The sequence below is a fragment of the Tympanuchus pallidicinctus genome, unplaced genomic scaffold, assembly GCF_026119805.1.
Source record: "Tympanuchus pallidicinctus isolate F22 unplaced genomic scaffold, pur_lepc_1.0 scaffold3, whole genome shotgun sequence".
Taxonomy (NCBI): Eukaryota; Metazoa; Chordata; class Aves; order Galliformes; family Phasianidae; genus Tympanuchus; species Tympanuchus pallidicinctus.
This window is the reverse complement of record NW_026294747.1, coordinates 99,613,250-99,632,975: the sequence shown is the minus strand read 5'-3', so window position 1 is coordinate 99,632,975 and position 19,726 is coordinate 99,613,250. Positions and strand designations below refer to the sequence as shown.

General features: G+C 41.2%; 1 long non-coding RNA gene across 2 annotated transcripts; it reads right to left on the bottom strand.

The window, feature by feature from the left end:
* Positions 1–2,918: 2,918 nt before the first annotated feature.
* LOC128085804 (uncharacterized) lies at positions 2,919–19,700 on the bottom strand. 2 transcript variants are annotated; one of them, XR_008209101.1, is made up of 5 exons: positions 19,126–19,700; positions 9,883–9,990; positions 5,297–5,390; positions 4,316–4,442; positions 2,919–3,064 (listed from the first exon to the last, which is right to left on the bottom strand). It is a non-coding gene; the product is annotated as an uncharacterized LOC128085804 (long non-coding RNA). The 2 variants fall into 2 exon arrangements; XR_008209102.1 differs by lacking the exon at positions 5,297–5,390 and having other exon boundaries at positions 2,921–3,064.
* Positions 19,701–19,726: the final 26 nt, after the last annotated feature.

The window sequence follows — 19,726 nt, the reverse complement described above, 5'->3', positions numbered from 1 at the left end:
GCTCCAATTGTTTGGATGGGGGTATAAAGAGGTATGCTCCATGCTTTCTGGAGAACACTTATTAAGCAGGTTTCTCATGGAGTTAATGCTGTCCTAACCATAGTTAAAAAGGCATCTTACCTTCCCATGTTTTTTCTGTTTAGAGCCTATCTTCAGCAGCTGGATCACTCTGTCGTACCATGGATGCTTACAGTGCATGTGGAAGACATAACACTGCTTTCCTTCTGTTCGTTTTTCCAGGGCATCCCATGAAATAACATGATGACATTACCCTGTGATTTACTACTGTTCCTTTTTGCTTCTCATATCTCTCCACTGCAGAGTGCAGTAAGCTAACCTTCTGCTCTGTTGTCTCAATGCAATTTCCCTTATCACCTCATGGGAGCTAAGTCCATATCTTCTTCATAAGCCTTTGATTCTGCTTTAAATAACAATCTTCAGATTGACATTACAAAAAGTGCACTGTGCTCCCTGCTGTCAATACAGTTTGGTTCTGTAAATAGATGTATTACGATACTCGTAGTAGAAAATTATTAACAGTGCAAGAAAACAACATTTGCCTAAACTCTCAATTGTCCACCTGAAGGGAGCCTGAATATCAGAAACATCTGTATTTATTTTTATACTATATAACAATTTGAGTCAAAAGTACTGTTATTTCATTCTCTTGATTAAATGGGCACACAGAGTGCCTGTTAATGGAAATTAAATAATGCACTGTATGAGAGAGGAGAAGGTTGCTGAGATAGAAATAAGTACTTCTGGTGAAAAGGAAAACAGTCCTTAATATCCATGTCTGTGTGCCAGGTAGAGTATTCATGTGCAATTTACCTGATGTATTTGCAAGGAGTTCTCACAAGACAAGGCAGCTGGAAACACAGACCAAATCTCAGCTAAGGGTGAGCCCAGTACCCAGTCAGTCTGTTACAGCCACTACAAAGCAGTGCACACTGGTAAATAACCACACCGTAATCACAAAATGGTTGCATTAATCCAAAACTGCAGTGTTCTAATGCTCTAATAAATAGTTGTAAGTTGCATCCATTATCAAACATTTAAAATAAATTATTCAAAATACCTGGTATTAAATTATAGGATGTGCTTAATTCCATCTTTTGGCTACTTGCTCTCAATGTAAAATTATGTCATGTATTTAGTCTGGTGATGAATGTATACGCAGAGGTAACACAGACTAAGTACATTTATATGAATAAGTTTTCATGTATGCAGTTTCCACAAAAAAGACCAAAAACAAAGTCTTGCCTCCATTCTTAGATTTATCTATGATGGATCCGAAGGAACACCAGAAGGCAAAATAGGCATTCCACAAAAGCACTGCATATGCTGCACCTTTTCTGCTTCTACAGCTGACATTACAGCACCACTGTATAACCACAGTACTGAATCTCAAAAATATCATGAAAGTTCAAACAAGGGATGTCAGAGGACAATTTCCAGTGATACAAATCCAAAGTACCTTCAATGAGGTCATGCCAGGGTTCACACCGGGATACTATAAAATGCCATTTATTAATGGGGCCACATGTTCAAAAAAGACACTGTTACCACTGTGTTACCACTGTATTACCACTGTCAAGGTCACAAAACACTCATAAAATCATCACTTAAAATGCTAGTCTTTTTTCCAGTCAAGAAGCAGTGCTCAAAACTGAAGTGTTGCTGTCCTTAGTTCTAAAATGGCTGCAGTGAACAAAAACTGGTAATGCTCACATACTCTTCCATAGAATCATAGAACCATAGAACAACAGAAGGGCTTGTGTTGGAAGGGACCTCAAGGATCACCAAGTTCCAACATCCCTGCCACAGGCATGATTGCCAGCCACAGATCGAGTACTCAGTGAGATTGCCCATGGTCCCATCCATTTTGGCCTTGACAGCCTCCAGGGATGGAACATTCACAGCCTCTCTGGGCAGCCTGTTTCAGCATCTCACCAATCTCTCAGTAAAAACCTTCCTCTTGGCAGCTAATTTAAATCTCCCCTCCTTTCATTTAAAACCATTCCCCCTTGTCCCATCAATATTTCCACATATAAAAAGTTGTTTTCCTCATATTTATAAGCTGTTCTTAAATACTGGAGGGCCTCAACGGTGTCTCCCCACTGCCTTCTCTTTTCCAGGCTGAACAAGCCCAGTTCCTTCAGCCTGTCTTCACAGGAGAGGTGCTCCAGCCCTCCAATCATCTCTGTGGTCCTCCTCTGGGCCCTCTGCAAAAGCTCAACATCTTTCCTGATTGGGGGCCCCAGACTTAGATGCAGTACTCCAGGTGGGGCCCCACAAGGGCAGAATAGAGGGGGACAATCACCTCTTCTTCAGCCAAAGGACAATTCGAATTCTAAATTTTCTGACTAGCTTAAAGCCTTAAACTTCTACTAGATAACACAAGCGACAGGTTGAGCAAATCAATTTTAGTATGCATCACAGCAAGTTCCACTGAGAGCTTTATCAGCTGCTTATGAATGCCTGAGGAGAAGGCTGATACAAACAACTACGCAGAAAGATTAAATATATTCCCCACGCTGACATTCATATTGACTCAGAGCTCACAAAAACCTCACGAAGTATTAGCTGCAAAGCAGTACCCATCCAGTCCGCTCTTTAAACAGATTATGTGTCATTCTGTCAGTCAGGACCTTTCATCAGAAATAAAACAGGTAAAAGTAAGTGAGAACACACAGACAATTCCCTTGCCTCAAAATTTGCTGCTTTTACAATCGCTACAAATAACAACTACATGAAAAGTCATAGAAAGAACAATATTTGGATGAATGGGCTGCAGACGGCAGCAATGAACATTTGTGTTTGTCCTGGTAGCTTATTATACTGCATGCCAAAGGAGCAGAGGAACACAGAAGAAGGTCTCACATTCCCACTCTTACTAGTCAGCAGTAAATGGTGCAAGTAGGACTCCTGGTAACATCTATTTGCAAACACATACATATCAGCCAAAAAGTAAATGGATAGAAAGGCTGTAGAACTTACCCATTTCAGTGCTTCTTAAGCTTTTTTTTACCACTTGCTCATCACATCTTAGATGACACACGTGCTGAACAATTAAAAAACAAAACAAAACAAAACAAACTATTAGCAGAACATGGAGCCAAATATAAGTAAAGAAGTGAATAAAAATAATGGTCAGTGAATATAAACAGGTTGTCTCCATATATGAGGAAAAGGTATGGCAAAATCTGATATATTTTTCTCTGCTTAAAGTTTGGCTTTTTCTTCCAATAAAAAAAAGTCTGAGAAGCAATGGTGTAGCCTATTGTTCTGACCTAAACTTTATGTTGGTCATATTTGCTCTGATCACAAAGGGTTCCACTGATGGACATTCTGCATCTTCCACAAGCAATGCTCAAAGCAAGCTAGTGCTCTGCTGACAAGTAATCTGTTGGTCAGAGTGTGGCTCCTGTAGTTCACTCATTTAGCAGATTCATAAGAAAATGAAACAAAAGAATATAAAAACCATGTATGTTTCACACACTCATTCTTCTCTGCAGAAGAACTTTAATTTGTAGAGAGGAATTAACAAAGAATAATTAAAATCTAAACATTAAAGAATGAAACATTGAAAATCAGTGGTCCCTAAGACAATATCAATGACCTCACTCAACCCTGCTCTGAAAGTCAACGGAAAAGTTGTGGTACTAGAAAGCTAAATCACTCAGGGACTAGCATTTGTTTATACTATGGCATTATGAGATGTTTATATTATGGCATGATACGATCCTTTCACATTTGCAACTTTTGGATCAGATCTTTATTTATCCACAAGGAACTGAAAGGAATTTTTGCAGTGTTATTCTGGTATCTATCTGTAGATAGCAGAGAAAAATGACTTTACAGCTGCACAGCTGGCTAAACCTGTTCAGAAAAGGCTTGGTATGGGAGGAGGAATAACGCTGCAGCTCAGGAATTAGGGATCACATGCTCCTGTTATTGGCACATGAAAACGTGAAGAAAAATATTACAAAATCTTCCTTCAACTCTTAGGAGTGAGCCAACATGTCCATCTGGTATGCCAGGCTCACATAAGGATACGTGTGCTGCAGTTTAGGCGCTGCCATGAAGTGCAAACTAAGGTGTGGTATGTAGGCGGTAGGCACTGTCAGCAAAAAAGCAATTTGCTCCACAGTAGTACTGTTCCTTGGGAAATCTCTAACGAGGTAGCAAAAGCAGCATAAATGGTCATCTCTAGAACCAATTTTGTGCTACGAAACCAAATCCCTTACGCTCCAGAGAATACAGCCAATCCTGTCTGATTACCCGACAGCGCCCGTCACCTTTTTTTACTGACCTGTCAAAATCAGCAGTGACGTTCTTGTGTAGAGCCTGGGAAGGGACAAGGTCAGTGGAGATTCCTCATCCTGGAATTCATTTTTCCTTCCTGTCCAACACAGTCCTGGTGCTCTGACTGGAGCAGTCTGTGAAAGACAGATTATATCAGCATGGTTTCAAAATACATTTGCTTGTTGTGTGCACATGAATATGAATTAATAATACTTAAAAGCACCTCAGTGCTAGTAGAATCTAAAACTGGTAAGCAAACATTAGACATGCAATGATTCTCTGCAGGGAGCTAAGGACATTCTCTCTTCCTTTTATATCAAAAAGCACGGTAATTTTCTATCAGTTTAGCTTGCTGGACATGAGATGAAAGATAATAAAACAGCTAGTAATTAAGTATGGTTAGGAGGCAAATTATTAAATATAAAAAATATTTTTTAAAATAATCCTCTGAAACAAGGCTTGTCACGTTGAGCTAAAGGCTGACCTTCATGCTGTGTAACCTTCGTTTGTGAACCTCAAGTAATAAAAAAAAAATTCCTTCTTAAGCAAACATGCTAATGTCCTCAGATGCTGATTAATTATAGAGAAAATTCTCTCAAGCATCAGATCATTTTGTTATCTGAAATTGTTCTTTGGCATATTTCTGTGTAAAGGTAACCAAGAACACAATATGGTGCAGATGCCTCCCTTGTTACCTTAACTAGTAACTCCAGAAATTAGCACTACATTGTAAGGAAGACTGTAGCACAATTACCTATGTTATGGACAAAATGAAAAGAATTTCTATTTTCAAGATCATGCAGCTTCTAATGACCATTTTAAATTATTCCTTATTCCACATGAGAAATGTCTAGCCTACAGAATTATCATATTAGCCTTACACTGTGGGATAATTAGAAGCTCAATGCAACAGCCCCCAAAAGAAAAGAACTTCTTCCAACAGATATTCTTCAGAGGATCGTTTGAAGCATTTGTATGGCAAACTGACCTTGTGCAATGCATTGATATTTTTCAAATACACTGGTATTTTTCAGTCTGATGTAGTCAGTGTGTAACCTTCTTACTCTTGGAAAATGTCTTACCTAAAATCAAAGTAACTATTCAGAGCAATGCCATAAAATCCAAACCATGTGTCAATTCAAACAACTACTGCTACAGTACAAACCTTTCAACCCGGATTTTTTTTAACCAGGGCATCTCCCTGGATGCTAATTTAGCGCAATTATACTTAATGATAGTGAGACTACTTAGCAGAGATGCATTCATTCAGTGACACAGGGAGATTAGTATTAGCAAGCTTTTAAATCAGCATGAAATGCCAAACTTCACTTCCATCATGTACAGAGATTCCAGCATTAATAAGGAAATAAATGCCAAAGAAAAATGAAATGCTGTGAGTAATCTCCTTACTGCCATATTTCTTTCTTTGTTGGTACTTTATGCCACAGTGATTCTTTTCAGAAACTTCTTTGCCTCTCCTTATCAGGATAGCTGTTTAATTGCCTTGGCTGTCTACCAGTTCAGAGCATTCTACTGAATTAATGTTGAGATTTGCTGAGCTTTACCCACACAGATGAGCAGATGTGGCATTCCTGCAGGACTTTCAATAAGAAAAACAAAGCTCATGCATTGAAGAGTACAGGTTAAAGCACTGAAGGAGATGCCTTGCAGATATTATTAATTCCTTAATGTACCAGACTATCTGTCTTTTCAATTTTTAATCACTGCTACAAATCACAATTGGAAGAAATTTCTGTCTCATTTATGTGAAGTGATTGTCTCTGTATAAGAAGGATGTGAGAATTAAGGTATAGAAAATAAGAAAATAATTTAAAAATAATTAAAAATTCCAAAATAAACAAGAAGTGGCTAAGTCATTATTAAAAATGCACAGAAAGTAGGCTAGCTTTTTTTTTTAACCAGCAGTATAACATCAATTCAAATTACTCTAGGAATAAGGGCACAAACTCAATTTCCATTTATCCCTGCAGGTTATCTTTGTGCCACATAAACAGAGGAAGAGATGTCTACTGGAAGAAAGAAAGAAGAATAAATTACTTCTAGAAAAGAACTAATGAACAGTTAATTAGTATCCTTTCTTTCAGCAACCTATGCTGAAACCTTTCAAGACCTAAGCAAAGCCTGGCTGTTCCTGTAGAGATTTCTGGAGTGTGCAAGAACAGGATGGTCCTCTTTGCAAGGTCTGTGCCTGAACACAATTCCTTTTCTGCTGAGTTTTGTACCTGCTGCAGCAATCTCCTTTATTCTCCATATGTCCGTTCTCAAATCAGAGCACTGTGCTGCTCACTCTTGACTTGGATATACTCAACTGGCCCAGGACAACATTTCACAAAAGGGAACTTAGTAGTAAGGCTTTCTTGCAGAAAAATCATTACTAGTGACATTTCCAATTTGGTTTATTTCAGATAATGTGAAGGAATGGAAGGAAGAGGTACAGCACCTAGGTTTTGTTTTGTGCTTCATGAACCTCAGAGTTTTCCTCTGTTGTGGTATGTTTTACATGTTCCTTTTCTCACTGACTAAACTCTTCCACTGATGATATGGAATTTCCTCCCTCCGCAGGAATTTCCTTCCTTCCTCCTGTCTTTTGGCATCTTTTGGAGCAAACGTGTAGGCCCATTTCTCAATTGCTCAGTGCAGCTCTTACAGGACCACTTCCTTACTCAGATAATGGCCTCAGCTTGCTGGCTAAATCATAGCAAGAAGTTTTTAAATTAAGTTGAGGATAGAAACAAACTTTTGCTATAAAGACAGATTTCTGTGTGATACTTTCTTCAGTGGATGAGAGGGTTATTCTCTACTCCACTCTCCAATCACTGAGGAACCAGCTGTGTTTGTTAAGCTGTTTGTTATATTCCCTTGTTTCTTCACAGCTTCTTTTAGGACCTGTGTTCTGCTGGATTGCTCCCAAGAAGAAATATACACCTTGGCACGTCAGTTCCAGAAGCTGTAAAAGTGTAATGAACTGAACAGAAAACAGTACTTGAGTAAAAACACAAATTCCAGCCTTCTTTCCTCTCCATTTCCACACCAGACCTAAACTCCCTGCAAAGCACACACAGATCTTATCTCTGGAAAAGAGTCCTAAAGACTGAAATATTACACAGCTTCCCCACTTGTCTGTACCATCTTCCTTTCACTGCATCGTCAGTGTCCTGCCGCCCTTCTCACCACTCCCTCCACAAACATCAATGTCTTCTATGAAGAAGCAAGAGTCTCCCTGCACATGGCCTCTCAACTAGAAGATGCTGCAATCACAAATTCCTAAACCTGTTTTTTATATATACATAACCTGCCCTTGCTAGTTTTGACAGGCAAAAGAAACTAAACCGAAAACAATACTGAGAACTTGGCCACACTCAATGTGTACAATGTGATGACTTACAAAAACGGTGTGTGTTACTCAAATTGTGTTTCAGAATAGTTACAGCATCCAAATGCCACAGAGAAGTTCCCAGACTTTCCTCCCTATTACAAAATTATGAAAAATATCTTGTAAAGTAGGAAGGCAGGTGTACAAAAGACAAGTATGAAATAAACTATGTAGGATCTCCCGAGTATTTTCTTTATCTCAGCTTCTAAAATTCCTAACAAGCTGTTAATAATGTAAAGAATTTCAAACGGTGAACAAAGTGCATGTTGCTTGCAAAAAGAAAAAGTGATTTATTATTTATAAGAAGATCTAACACATAAGTACTGGATGTCAATTCCCTGCTAGTTCAGGCCCTACTGACAGGTTGCTGGGAGTACACATCATTTTTCTCCCCCAGTCTGATTTGATTGCATTCATCTTCATTTGATTTCATTCATAATTGACAAATCCATTCATGATTGACAAATCCATTTACTTTTTGTATTTGCAATAAAATACTGTGCAAACAAAATTTGGGAATACATACATGCAGAAAATCCTGTATCAACATGGACTGGCTGCCAGATTTGAAACTGATTCACTGATTAGTTTGAGAGTGATTAATTTAAATCTCTGATTTAAAAACAGATTTGTGAAATGAGAACTGGCAGTATAAATAGGACTTCAGGCAGCTAAAATTTTTCCATCTGCAGACTCCGTTCTGTAAAGTACAACAGTGCAATATAAGGTGAGGATGTTGAGGTGATAAATTTTTTAGCCCTTCTCACAATGAAAAATGATTATTGTTAACATATTTTCTGAGGAAAAAGTGACCAAAGCCCAGTGTTTTAACTCAGGGGAACAGGAAGAGATGGGCAAATAGGATACAACAGATATATTTTTTACATACCTACATTTGGAAGTTCAGCATGCTGCATGTACACTATTTCTAGTCAGGACACAACAAGCTAAATTGCATTTTGGGTTCAGAAAATAAAATAACTCCCTGTGGAGAATTCAGTGGTTTGTGGGTTTAAGTGCATCTTGACTAGAGGCTTGTCCCAGCATTGCAATGTCACACCTGGCATTTACCCTCTCCATACAGCTCTGTCCAGTAAGCATGCAAAACCCATAGGAAACCTGTAGTCCAGGCCCTGCCATGGCTTCCAAAGGCCGGCACATTGCTCTGATTGCTTTGCAATTCTCCAGGAACAGTATAGGAGGGAGCCTACATAACGAACACACTAATAACAAAATATGAGGACTACAGCTAGAAGTGATTCTTGATACTATGGTTTGTTTTGAAAGAAATTATGATGAAAAGAGGTCACAGCATTTTAAAATGTTCTTTTGAATAGATTTAAAAGAAAACCACCCTAGGAAATCTTTTTCTTTTTTTTTAATTAGGATTACAGCTGCATATTTCCCCCTTGAACAGAATAAACACACATCCTCTTGCATCTCTGAACTGTTCCAATGTTGGTTGTTTGCCTTGGGATACTGCCCTCTGATTCTGCTTCCTTTCTCAAAGTCAAAATCATAGGAGTAAATTAATGGAAGCTCTCCTTGTTTTAATTTATGTACATATATTATCACATCTATGGCCATTTTCTAGTTGACCCTTTCATCCATTTACATCTGGCCAGACATGATGGGAGCTGCCAGTTTTTCATAGAAAATGATAAACAGCCAACTGCAAAATATGTGTTTAGGTTTTTTTCTACTTTCCTTTTCCTTTCAGAAAAAAACCAAAAAACTAGGTGAAATTCAACACGCATGTAATTGTCTGCTAAGACCAAGGATCCTGTGTTGCCCAGGCAAATTGCCCAGATATTTGGAAGGTGCTCAGTTGGTGATTGATGTTCTCCTTGGTGAGCTTGTTTTGTGAAGTACTCTTGCAGCCCCGAGAAAATTCCATTCTAGTATTTCTTAGGGACATATGCAATGTGAATAACAGTACAAATCTGTTGCATTGCTCTGTCTTTCTAGGTAAGAGAAGAAAATTGCCTCCTTTTCTTATTCAGTATTACAGGCTGCCTACAAAAGTGAAAAACTGCTATGAGCATACCAAGTAGCAATCATGATTTAGAAGAGATTTCTCTTGTTTTACAAAAGTCAGGTGACACAGAGCTGACCTAAACTGATTAACACTGTCTTAGATTATAATCAAATTAACAACTGAAGGGAGAAATCCTACAGACCTCATAATTAGTCCCTCCTCAGCAACTCCACTTTGATTTGGAGTGAGTTGAACCCTGCTGGTATGTAGAATCAGGAAGAATGGCTTCTGACTCCTTACTGCTTTCTGCCTAGGAAAAAAAAATATGATGTTAATACTTGACTAACAGGCACATATAATGGTCCAGTTTTGCTGGGCTTATTCACTGCTCTTCAAAGACACAAAAAGCACAATTTTTTGTTTCTTAAAAAAAAAAAAAAAGAGAGACAGAAAAAAGAACAAGAAATTGTTTTGCAAAAACTTCTTCATTTTTTGAAATAAGCTCATGGCAATCTGTCTTCATTTAAACTGTAAGGGAACTGGCTTGGGTCCTGGAATAGATTCTGGTTCCTTTTAAAACAGGGAAATAGTTCCTAAACACATTGAGCCACATTTTGGAATTTATGAAGCAGAACACAAAACTAAGAGCTGGCAACACTTGATGGTAATGAGGCAGTTCTTACATTAGACTCCATTACAGGATCAGCTAACGATGTTTTCCAGCAGCTGGAAAATGGAATCATCTCCAGTCTGGGAATGAAAAATCTGTCTTCAAAATTATCTGCTTTGTACTCCAATGTACAATTAGTTTAAAATGGAAGCATAGCAGAATTATGCTTTTTAATGAAGGAAAAAAATATGTTTTCTTTGTACATTGCTGCTACGCCAGCTGAGCCGTAGCACATGGTGGAAAATGGGTCTAGTCTGTGCTTTGCTCCATGTTTTGAAATAGCCAATTCTGCTCTTGTACACGGCGAAAACTGTCCTTGTTTTTAAAGAGCACAAGGACGGAGATTGTGCCTCACTCTCTGGTGCAAAGAAGACGCTTTTCTTTTGCCTTCTGACTCGTGCTGGGCCCTCCCTGTCTTTGCAGACACCCGTTCCATTTCCCTCTTGCTCTTGCATGACTGGTTCTGTGGTATTTCCTTACAAAGGCACATTTGTTATCTGATGCAAATCCCCCAATGGTACTTCCTACTGTAATTTTGCCATCAGATGGTTTCACAATTAAAGCATGGCCTATGAGGAGCTGTAAGACTTTTTCCTATTTCAGAGTTGGAGCGCGGTTGCCAACACTAACCATTTGCTGCATGCTAGAGCTGTGATTCCTACCCACCACCTCACTCTCGTTCTTCTTTCACTACTCAGATTCTGACCAAAGTCAGCTGTGATAACTCTGTTTTTCAGTCAGTGTATTGGTCAGGCAGTGGATACATATATTAGCAGAATCTCTAAATGGTTCAGGGCTGCACTATGCAAACACCATCACTCCAGAACATGCAAGTCCTGTAGGAAGCATTTTCTTCCTAGGTTGCTTTCTGTTGCTCTTCAAAGTATTATTATCCAAAGACGTTACGCGAACTATTTCACTCCACTTGATATCCCCAAATTTAAAAGAGACATAGATTAATTAAAAGCAACCAAGTGACAGCAAAACAGATTGGCATCCTACATGGCCTTTTTAAAGAATACAGAGAGCCACTGACCACAACCCTCTGCCTGTGATCATCCGACCAATTCTTTATCCACCAAACAGTCCAGCCTTCAAATCCATATCATGTAGAGATAAGGATGTGGTGTGGACCTGTGCCAAATGCCTTGCACAAGTCTAAGTAGCTGACGTCAGTTGCCCATCCTTTGTCCACCAACACCATCACTCCATTGTAGAAGAGCACCAAATTAGTCAGAAAAGATTTGCTCTTGCCGAAGTCAGGCTGGCTGTCATGGACTACCTTCTCATCTTGTATGTATCTTCATATAGCTTCCAGGAGGACCTGTTCCACGATCTTCTCAGATATATGGATGAGTCTTCCAAGCCCTTAGCTCCCCAGGTCTTCCTTTCTCCCTTTCTTAAAAATAGGAGCAATGTTTCCCTTTTTTCAGTCACTGGGGACTTCGTCTGTCAGTCATGACCTTTCAAATGTGATGGAGAGTAGCTTGGCAACCACATCAACCAGTTCCTTCAGGACCCTGGTTTACATGTCATCCAGATCCATAGACTTGTACATGTTCAGCCTCAGAAGGTCTCAGAGTTGCTCTTTTCTTACAGTGGGAAGGATTTTCTGCCCCAAAATCCTGCCTAGAGGTTCATGAACTGACTGCCAGTGAAGACTGAGGTAAAGGATTTACTAGGTAATTCAACCTTCTCCATGTTTGTTGAAGCCAGTTCTTTCTCATTTATGAGAAGGGGTATACTCTTATTTGCCTGTCTCTGCTGACCAATGTTCTTGTAGAACCCCCTCTGGCTATTTTCACATCTCATTTCAAGTTCAATTGCATGTGCACCTTGTCTTTCCTGATCTCATCTCTGCAAAGCTGGACAGCATCCCTGTATTCTTCCCAGGCCAACCATTCGCCATTCCTGCTTCCACTGCCTGTACATTTCCTTCTTCTCCCTTGGTTTAACCAGAAGGTCCTTGTTCCTGTTGATTTCCTGCCTTCTTTTCTTGATTTCTTGTCTGGGGACAGAGAGCTCTTGTGCTCTCAGACTGGAAGAGCTGCCAGTTCTGTTCCATTCCTATGTCCTTAAGGACAGTTTCCCAGGGGATCTCATCCAGAATTCCTTAAACGTCTGTAAGTTCACTTTCCTGAAATTCAGGATCCCGACTGCTCTTCGACAGATCCTTATTTCTCGAGATCACAAACTCAGTCCGAGCATAGTTGCTACAGCCCAGAGCGCCATCTACAGGCTCCCCTTGATCAGGTGGCCTATAGCAGACCCTGACCACTAGGTGTCCTTTATTGGTCTGGTTCTTAATTTTAATCCACGAACTCTCAACCTGTTCATGGCTTTTCTTTTTTTTAAAGGCGGCTCTTCACAATGTAAACACTTCTTAACATAGAAGGCAACACCCCGCCTCTGCTGCCCTGCCCATCCCTTCTAAAAAGTTTGTAAACCTCAGTCATAATATTCCAGTTGTGTGATTCATCCTGCCATGTTTCTGTGATAGCAATTAGGTCATGGTTTTCTAATTACACCATGGTTTCCATCTCCTCCTGCTTATCTTCCATGCTGCATGCGCTGGTGTAGAGGCACTTCAGCTGGATTATGAGCTATGACACCTTCTAAGAGGAGTGCTCCCAAATTCCTCTGGGACAAATCTGAGGTTTCCCCCTGCTGCTTCCCAAAGTGATGGTGTTCCTTAGCTCTTCTCCATCACTCAGAAGTACATCCCTCTCCCCCACTGAATCTAGTTTAAATCTCTGCTAATCAGTCCAACCAACTTGCTGCCAGAACATTCCTGCCCATCCAGGTCATTTGCATCCCATCCAACACTAACATGCCTGGTTTATCAAAACTGCATCCAGGATCATAGCAGCCAAAACCCCAAGTGTGACACCAGTCACACAGCCATTCCTTCAACTGATCTGTTCTCTCCTTCTACCCAGGTCCCAGTCACCAGCTGGGAGGATCAAGAAGAACAATATCTGTACTCCTGGTCCCTTCAACATGCTGCCAAGGGAAACAGTCTCTTTTAATATTCTTTAATTTCCTCATTGCAGCCTCCTGTGACCTAACTTGAAAAAGTAGGAGTGGATAGTAGTCCTCTGGCTTTATCAAAACTGGTAATCTCTTCTCGATTTCTCTCCTCTCCAGTTATGCCTTATGCAGGGCACAAATAGGAGGGAGGCTACAGAAAACAGGAAATCGTGAGGGGTGTGGGGAGAGCAGAGCTGAACTGCAGCCAGCAAGGATTATGAAAAGAAGTACCTCTTTAAGATGGAGCTGCATGTACTTTCTTGCTGAGGCTAGTGAATACTAGCAGCCTTACTGAAATCAATAGATAAGCAAGCTGGGCAAAGCAAGCAGTGAGTCAAAGCCAGTTGTTGGCTTTGTATGAGTATGCTGTCATACTCTTACTTGCCATTTTAAAAACACAAGTTAGGAATTTCTAATGCTAGAGTACTCTGTAAGCTAGACAATAAGCACGCTTTCTTAAAGCAGGTGAGCTGGGAAGGCAGAGGTCAAAGAAACTTGAAAATACTTGACTGGAAATAGTGTTGAGGAGTCACAATGCTGGTAGACTGCTGAACCAAGATATGATGTGCTTCAGCTGGAAAATGTAAAATGCTGGCAGGAAAAGAAGCAGGTATGTCAGCTGCAAAGGCCAATCTGAGAGCAAGAAACAGATTGCTGAAGGAAGATACCCACGTAAGTCAGGCAACTATTTATTATGGTTTATAGTAAAACTTGGCCCAAAGCCCCAAACATTTTTAAATATACTAGGTGAACACTACAAGTGTGAATGAAAATGCAGCTGTAGCTTCAGAATAATTTTATAGCAACTTAAAATTACTGTACTTTAAAGAGTGACTAGCACTTTGAATTTCAGAGACAAGCAAAGTAAGGGGCAGTAAGCTCTGAATCAGAAAACAAAGAAAGAAAATCTCTTCCAACAAACCAATAACACTAACTTTCTTGGTGATCGCACAAATGTTTTTGCTGTTCAGATACAGAGGCTGCAGTTCTTGGTCTATGTGTCGACCAGAACATATTGGGTTTGCAGCAAGCTGCTGGCTGAATTTTAGCCCCCATCTACTAGAATTCAAACAGTTGTTAGCAGCCATTTCATATCATGTTTCACAGCTCAGAGAGAAGGAAAAAAAAAAAAGACTTCCTGGTGTTTGCAAATAGAGTGATATGGCTGAAAGACTGGGTATGCTTTTCTGTGCTGGAGAAGATCTGATTTAACACTCCTGGACCCAATTTTACCTTCATTATAGCCAACTGACAACTTGCCAGAGAATTCAGTGAGCAGAAATCAGCTCTCTTACTGGGAGCAGACAGAAAAAGAATAAGCTGCTACATGTGAGAATATAATTTACCCAGCATGTTAAAAAGAAGTGAATTTCCAGGAGTTCTATTATATAAGGGGTTCTTTAAAAACACTGGAGTGGAGAATTAGGATGCATACATGACAGTGCATCAATACGAGTAAAGCTAAGTGCTCAGGAAAGCTGCAAAATCTTTAGTGAACAGCCTCACACTAATGGATGTATTGGAGGTGGTTTTCTTGAACCAGAAGAGAGAAAAGAACAAGAGAGAAGAGCCTGAAAATGGAAGAAGGCAAGTAGGAAAATAAATATTTCCAAAAATGAATGCGCTGTTATTTTAAGATCCCGTTATCACCAGCTTAATTATAACTGGATTTATTAGAGAGGGCTCTCTCGTGAGCAGTAGCATTTTGCCTTGCTCTTTCTTACTCTCTGACTGCTCCCAGAAGCGGCAGCTATGTTGCAGTTCTTGAAGTACCTGCTCATAAGAACAAAGCCTGCAGGGAAGCCTGGTGTTTTTATTTTCACCTGCTTTGTGTGCAAGGAGCAAAGCTTTGGTTTATTACCTGCCTCCCACAGCTCCTTAAAAGCTGAGGAGCTTTTCTTTGTATTTGTATAGTTACAGTAGCTATGGCAGCTGCACATTTATTAGGTGCAGCATACTCCAAAAATCAGGCTGGGTAACTACATTGAGTGGAAGGTGAAGAAATGCACAAATGTCTATCCAAAAAAGCCAACAATCTGTTTACTGAGAGCAGGTAATGGAGAAGCTAATAAAAAATAGAAACTGCCTTGTGTTTTGCCTGAAAGCAAGATGATAGACCAACAACTCTGATATTGCACCTGCAAACACAGTTTATGCATACGTCTAATTGATATTTCTCGCCATCCCAGACATCTGATTATATCTCATTCACCACAGACAGGCCCAACGATTCAACAATTTTCTTCTCAAAACTGAATAACCAAAAGCTTCGGCAATATTAGTTGTCATAGGCAGGCTAGAATTTAGAGCTAAATATAATGGGTGATGCAGGGAAAGTTCAAACAAAAAACTCTAGGACTGGATTTCCCTGAACTTTCAGTGTTTTGGTGAGGAAGGGTAAGAAAGGGCAGTGTTTGGTGTCACAGCATAAACATCACTGCTTCTGTCTGCATCAGGTGGTAGACATTAGAAGAATAAGATGCAATAATTTTTAGTGAATTCACAACCCAGGATCATCTGCAGAGCAGACTGTACGCTCTTGTTCTCACTCTTTCCTCATGAAGACACATCCAGTATCAAAGTGGTTGCTCTGGCACATGGTTCTGGAGACTTTCTTCAGACTACCTGCTCTCAAAGAGCTCACACTCATGTGATCTCCGTTAGAAGGAAATCCTTTTAATTTGACGCAGATTTCAATCTGCAATCAGGACGGTTTTTTTTGGTTTTTTTTGTTTTTTTGTTTTGTCTTTTGTTTTTTTTCTTGGAAATGTGTTCATCCCCTCATTCTGTTCTATCCTTTGCCTCTAAAATTCCAGCAAAGGGCAATTTAGTAAGCACATGCATTTACAACAATCAGCCTTATGGTACCTGAAGCTTGAACAAACCCTTCTGTTGTCTTGTAAAATTATTATCTGCTGAGACATAAAAGACATAAACCTGTGGGCTATAGGAAGATGGGGAACCAAAGTCCTGGAAACAGTGAGCTACAGATTTTTATGGTAGGTCTTTGTCTTCCGTAAAATCTATCTATAAAAACAAACTTCCAGAACTGCTGAATTAGATCTTCCCCAATTCGAACCACTTAAAAAATAATAATAATAATAATAATAACAATAATAATAATGAAACTCAGCTTCCAGGAAAGCCCTGCTTGCTGCACGAGTCCTGGAAATACTTAATATTTTAGACAGCTCTTTGCTAGATGGGAATGCCTGAGCCATGGGGCATCTCGAGGCGTTGGCATCCTGTAAGAGCAGCAAGGCAGAGAAAGCACTGCCACCCAGTGGCTGCCGAAGGCAAATCGCTGGTGGACCGACCTGCAGACTTCACTTCTTTGAGATTTGCGGTACAAAGCTGTCCGCAGCAGGACCAGAAAGGCTGCACTCTGGTAATAGAAGGACAAAAAATTGCAGCACGCCACATGTTCCTTGTTATCCTGACAAGAGAACAGGTTGTACCCAGATCCTGCAAACACATGGAATGGACATCAACAATTACCTATGCCACACTGCTCAATATTCCGGAGAAAAAGTAAAACTGCTTGAATTGTACAGGATATGTAAGAGCTACATCCACAAAACTGCTCATCACTGAAAAACACAGGGGACTGCAGAGATGCAGTGAGGACATGATAGCCAGCACCACGTTCTTAGTGTTGCATGCTGCATACTGGCTGGGTTACTCAGACATCCACCTTGATGTTTCTGAGTACACGGTGTGGGAGTGCATCTACTGCAGCTAGAACAGAATGTGTAGGTGACTGAAATCAAATTTGTTTAAAATAAATATAACTTTCCTCTTCCATACTGATTCACACTGCGTTTTGTGAAATTAATTTTGTACATGGCTGTTTTGAAAGAAGCATCCAGGTGCAAGTGATTCGCATTCAGAAACAATCACCACAAGACTACACAACAAATACTTCATGGCCATACTTCATAGCCTGGGGATTTCAAGCAGTCCTGCTTTGAGTGCTCATAAAGAAAGTACACTTTAAAGCATTTCTCAGCTCAGACTTTCTCCCATTTAAATCCCTGGGATCACTGCTACATTGCAGGCAGAGAGGTCAGTCTAAATCAGCAAAGCAGGCTGTCAGAAGATTTGATAGAGCAGAAGGGTGTTGCAGAAGGTTTAAAAACACTTATACAACTAATCAGGGGTGAGAAGCACAAATCTTGAGTCACTCCCAAGTTAATAATAAGAAAAGTGCCATACAGATAAAGTCAACTGATAAATTAACACACCTATTCAAAGGCAAACACACATATATCCAAAACACTCAAAGAACCAATTGAGTGAAAATCTTCCAGGCCATTTGCAGGAAAACATGTGAATTTGAGTTTCAAAGCTTTGTTTTGACTCCGAGATGCTTGAGTGAAATGTTGCTGAATCTGTTTTTTCTTCCAGAGAAGTTTTGGTTTCATACAACATAAATGCCTCCAAGCTGGAATTTATTAACTTGAGCCTTTTATCCATAGGAAAATTAGGATAATAAGCATTACATTAGGCATTCCCAGCCAGTTCAATGCTGGCCATGAAGATGTTCCTCTCTGGTCGTCTCAGGCTTTCACCACACTGCCTCTGGCATCTCTTCACAATAGAGATGGGCGCTCAGCCATGGGAAGGAGCACAAGCACTCATGCCCTCTGTTTAGGGAGGTGTAGGCTCTTAGGTCGTTAGCAGCAAGGTGTTTCCTGTCCGAACAGCATGTGAGGTGCATCAGCAGGAGGGGCTGCCAATGGAAATTTTCTGATTATCCAGTCACTAACTGTTAAGAAAATGCCCAGCTTGCCAGTAGCCTGAAAATGAGACTTCCAAGGGCCATTTGGGGGGCAAATGGGCAAGCTGCAGCTCTAGAAGGGAACCATGGCTGAGTACTGATCTGATACCAGCAGGTTTTGTTCTTCTCACTCCCCTAACACTAGTCCTAGCTCTACCACAGCCCTGGAACTGAACTGAAATTTCTGCTGAGCTCCAGCAGCAGCCTGCAGGTGGGATTCCTCCCAGCAGGAAGCCTTCCTACCACAATCCCAAGCACTCTGGGGACAACCTGATTAAGTGACTTCACACATGGCTGGTGGAAATCACGTATTTGAGTAAGTTACTATCATACTTTTACCAGTGTAGGGAACCAAATTTCATTTCTCTAGTAATGTGAGTGTTAGAGGGCGATGAAACAACACAGAATCATAGAATATCCCAATTTGGGAGGGCCCTCCAATGAGGATGATTGAGTCCAGCCTCCAGCTCCACACAGGACCACCCAAAATCCAAACCCAATGTCTGAGAGCGCAGTCCAAATGCTCCTTGAACTCCAGCACTTGGGGCTGTGCCCTGGGCAGGCTGTTCCATGCCCACCGCTCTCTGGCACAGACCCTGTCCCTCACTCCCAGCTGTCCCTCTCCTGGCACAGCTCCATTCTCTTGTGTCTGGTCGCTGTCACACAGAGCAGAGCTCAGCGCTGCCCCTCTGCTCCCTGTGAGGAGCCGGAGCTGCAGAGGCCATGAGGTTTCCCCTCAGCTCCTCTGCTCTGCACTGAGCAAGCAAACACATGGAGCGCAGTCATTCCTGATAGGTCTTCCCCTCTGGACCCTTTGCCATCAGCAACCCCAGGCAATGCTACAGGCTTGGGTCAGAGTGGCTGGAAAGCTGTAGGATCTGGGGTGTTAGTGAGCAGATAGCTGCACATAAGCCAGCAGTGTGCACCGGTGGCCAAGAAGGCCTACAGCATCCTGGCTTACTTACCAGAAATAGTGCAGCCACCAGGAGCAGGGAGGTGATCGTCCCTCTGTTCTCCGCACTGCTGAGTGCTGTGCTGTTTTGAGCCCTCGCTGCAAGAAAGACATTGAGGCCCTGGAGTGCATTCAGAGAAGGGTAGCAAAGCTGTGAGGGGTCTGAAGCACGAATTTTATGGGGAGTGGCTGAGGGAGCTGGGATTGTTCAGTCTGGAGAAGAGGAGGCTCAGGGGAAACCTGATTGCTCCCTACAGCTGCCTGAAAGGAGGTGTGGTGAGGTGGAGGTCGGCCTCTGCTCCCAGGTAACAGTGTTGGGATAGGAGTTAAGTTGCACCAGGGGAGGTTCAGGTTGGATATGAGGAAGAATTTATTCTGAGAAAGAGCAGTGAGGCAGTGGCACAGGCTGCCCAGGGAGGTGGTGCAGTCACCGTCCCTGGAGGTGTTGAAGAACCGTGTGGATGTGGCACTGAGGGATATGCTCAGTGGGCATGGTGGGGGAGTCTCTGATAACGGGGATAAGAAAAAGCTACCCCCAGGTCACCGCCGAGAAGCTCCCCGACCCCAGGCCGACATGCCGCCGCAGGATGTGAGCTCACGGCACCGCCCCGTCC